The following is a 4,028-nucleotide window of genomic DNA, read 5'->3' as shown; positions in this document are numbered from 1 at the left end:
CACCGGGCACAGCCGGAGCGGGAGCAGCGGCCCCGGCGGAGCGGCCGCTCCCGGCCGCGGCGCCGCAGCCCCGCTCGTCCGGCGGGGCTCCCCCGGGGATGCGGACACGGGGCGGGGGAGGCGGGCGCTGCTGCTCGCAGGGGAGCGCGGTGGCCACGGGGCTACCGGGGCGGGGGGGCTCGGCATCCCGCGGGGGCTGCGGGGCGGCTCCGTGTCCGCCCGCGGGGCCGGAGGCGGCGCTGCGGGAGCGGCGGTGCCGATGGGGTCCCGGCCCCGACGCAGCCCCGGCTCCCCGCGGCCACAGCGAGAACGGGACCCGAGCCCCGGCGGGACCCGAGCCCCGCGCCGGCCGCAGCTGGAGCGGCGGCGCCCGTCCCGGAGCGGCTCCTCCCGGCCGCGGCGCTGCCGGTCCCGATCCCAGCCCCGATCCCGCCTCGACCCCCCGGCCCCGGCACCCCCTCCCTGCCCGCCGAGGAAGGAGCGGCTCCGCCCGGCTCCCCCAGCAGACACCGGCGGGACCAGAACCCGAATCCCGATCCCGATCTCAGCTGAGCGCCTCGGACGCCGCGCAGGCCGGGAGCTGCCCCGATCCGATCCCCGCACGGAGCTCCGAGCGCCGGTCCCGCCGCAGTCCGTCCGAGCATCCACACAGAACACGGGGCGGGCGCGGAGCCGCCGCCATTTACGGGCGGGGGGCGGGGCCGGGGGCGGGGCCAGCACAGGTGCGCGCACAGGTGCGCGGGGCCCCAGCGCGCCTGCGCGGGGCGGGGCCGCGGGTATTTAAACCGCGGGGCGAGCCCGGCGGAGCCGTTTGGTGCTGGGCGTTCGGAGCGGGAGGTTGCGGCCGGTCGGGCTCTATATCTCTTTTTCTTTTGCTTTTGTTGCGCGTTTCTTTTCTTTTGTATTTTTTTTTCTCTATGCCTCTCTTATCGACCCTCCCTTCCTCCCCTCCCCCACCCCCTACACCCTCCCCCCCCCCAAACCCCCCCCCCTCCCTCTCCCCCCTAGCCCTCCCCTCCCTCCCTCCCGGGCGGGCCCCCCTACTCTCCTTTCCTTGTCCTCCCTCTCTATTCCCCTACTCACCCCTACGCTACCCTGTTCCTCCATCCTTTCCCTGTTCCTTCTCTCCCCAGCCGGGCTCCCCCGTGCCCCCTCTCCCTGCTCCCCCCCACGCGCTCCCGGTTCCTCCTGCCGCCTTTCCGTGATACCTTTCCCCCTCCACATATTCCGCCTCCTTCCCCAAAGCTGCCTTCAATCTTTCTCTTCCTTCACCCTGCCTTCCCCCAGCCCCCTGCACACCCCGACCTGCCCCCACCTGCCCCCTGTCCCTGTCACCCTCCCCTTGAGCGCCCCCTCTGCTCCCCTGTTCTCGTTCCCCATTCCCCTTTTCCTTCTTTCCTCGCAGCCGCGGGGCTCGGGGCGCCGCAGAATAAAGCCCAGAGGGCCGGAGCCGGCGCCCCCCGCCCTCGCTGGGGTCCCCACACGGGGCCGGAGCCGCTCTGCGGGTCCCCCCATTGCAGTCTAATACACGGCCCGACACTGCCGGGGTGCGGCTTTCCCGACATCACACTGGGGGTCGGGCTGGGGGTCGGGAGGGGGTCCTGGGGGGAGGAGGGTGGGGGGGTTAGGAAGGGCCCCCTCATTAGGAGGGGGTCCCGGGGGAGGAGGGTGGGGGGGGGGATAGGAAGGGCCCCCTCCGGAGGAGGGGGTCCGGGGGAGGGGGGCCAGGGTGGGCCCCCTCCGGAGGAGGGGGTCCGGGGGAGGGGGGCGGGGTGGAGGGGGGGGCCTTCCCCCCTCCAGCCCCGGCCCCTCCCCGGGACCCCCTCCTCCGGACCGGGGCCCGGGGGGGTTGGGGGGGGGGGGGGGAGGGTGGGGGGGGGGCGGGGGGGTGGGGTGGGAGGGGGGGGTGGGAGGGGGGGGGGCGGGAGGGGGGGGGGGCGGGAGGGGGGGGGGTGGGAAGGGGGGAACGGCCGGCCATTTGGTTTTTTTTTTTTTAAATGTCTGTTCACGGCACAGAGTGACGTGCACCCCCCCCCGCCCCCGCCCCCCCCCCCAACCCCCCCGCCCCCCCCCCGCCCCCCCCGCCCCCTCCCCCCCAACCCCCCCGCCCCCCCCCGCCCCCCCCGCCCCCTCCCCCCCAACCCCCCCGCCCCCCCCACCCTCCCCCCCCGCCCCCCCACCCTCCCCCCCCGCCCCCTCCCCCCCCCCTCCCCAACCCCCCCGGGCCCCTGTCCGGAGGAGGGGGTCCCGGGGAGGGGCCGGGGCTGGAGGGGGGAAGGCCCCGCCCTCCACCCCGCCCCCCTCCCCCGGACCCCCTCCTCCGGAGGGGGCCCTTCCTATCCCCCTCCCCCCACCCTCCTCCCCCGGGACCCCCTCCTAATGAGGGGGCCCTTCCTAACCCCCCCACCCTCCTCCCCCCAGGACCCCCTCCCGACCCCCAGCCCGACCCCCAGTGTGATGTCGGGAAAGCCGCACCCCGGCAGTGTCGGGCCGTGTATTAGACTGCAATGGGGGGACCCGCAGAGCGGCTCCGGCCCCGTGTGGGGACCCCAGCGAGGGCGGGGGGCGCCGGCTCCGGCCCTCTGGGCTTTATTCTGCGGCGCCCCGAGCCCCGCGGCTGCGAGGAAAGAAGGAAAAAGGGACGGGAAGAGAGGAGGCAGAGCGGGGCATGCGGGAAGGTGGGGAGGGAGGTCGGGCTGCGGAGGAAAGCGGGCGGGGAAGGGAAAGGCCGGCAGGGGGAAAGAGGGACGGGACAGAGGAGGGAGAGAGGGGGAATGGAACGGAGCAGCGGGGCAGGGACAGGTGAGGGACGAGTGGGGGGCGTCGCGTTTGGGGGAGGAGGGAGAGTGGGTTTAGGGGAGAAAAAACAGAAATATGGAGAGAAGGAAGGAAGGGTAGATGGTGGGACGGGAGGCCGAAATGGGACGAGAAGGAAAAGGAGGAAGACAAAGAAGGGGAATAGGAGCAGAAGGAAGGAAGAGTAGAAGGGGGCACAAAAGGGGAGCGAAAGCAGTCGGCTTTGGGGAGGACAGGAAAACGGGGGAAAGGCAGGGAAAGAAGGGGAATGGGAGCAGGAGGAAGGAAGTGTAAAGGGGGAGAAGGAGAGACGGGCGAAGCTGCGGAGCCCGCACAGAACCCACCACCCGCACCGCGCTCCGAGTGAGCAAATGGCGGCTGCAGCGATTCCCGGCACTTAAATAAGCTCGGCCCCACCCCACGCAGGTGCCCCGCGGTCCCGCGCACCTGAGCCAGCGCCGGCCCCGCCCCTGAGGCTCCGGCCCGGCCCCGCCCCTGAGGCTCCGGCCCGCCCGGGATGGAGGCGGGGCCATCGCTCCCGGCCCGCCGGGATGGGCCCGGGGCTGCCGCTTCGGCTCCCGGCGGTGCCGCCTCTGCCCCGGCGGGCGGGTCGGGGTCTCTCTCGGGCCGGAGCACCGGGGCGGCGCCGGGGCCGAGCCGGCGGCGGCGGCGATTTCCCGGGGCTGACCGAGACCGGCCGGGGCGCGGGGACCCCCGTGCCGCCCCAGCACCCCCAAACCCCGCCGCTCCCCGCCGTGCCAGGGAATTTTCTTTTTCCCGGTGCAGGCCGAGACATTTCTGTGAGAAAACTCAGAACTCAGGGGTACGGGGTCTGAGGGGAGAGAAGAGATTCTGGTATAAATCCAAAACGCGTTGTGAAAAACAACATGGAAGAGCTCATTTGCTCTCCCAGCCCGGTTTCTGTGTGACCGTCTGTGATTCCAGCTGCTCCGCTGGCACTGGCAGCCTGCGGGGCTCTAAGGACTTGCCAGGTGCCCAGCACGACAGAAAAGAACGGGAGAACTCCCCGGCTCTGGCAGCGGAGCCTCTCGGCAGTGTCCCGAAAGCCCCGCAGTGCCAGCATCTCTGCATGGAAGCTGAGGGGCTCCAGCGCAGCCCCTCTGCAGCGTTCCTCTGCAGCTGGCACTGCCCAGCGCCCCTGACCAGGGTTTGGGGTCCCTGCACAGCCCCCGGCGCAGCCCCCTGGCTTCTTCCAGTTCCCTTCAGCCAGG

This window comes from Lonchura striata, chromosome 3, assembly GCF_050655825.1.
Source record: "Lonchura striata isolate lonStrDom1 chromosome 3, ASM5065582v1, whole genome shotgun sequence".
Classification (NCBI taxonomy): Eukaryota; Metazoa; Chordata; class Aves; order Passeriformes; family Estrildidae; genus Lonchura; species Lonchura striata.
This window is presented reverse-complemented; position numbering follows the sequence as displayed.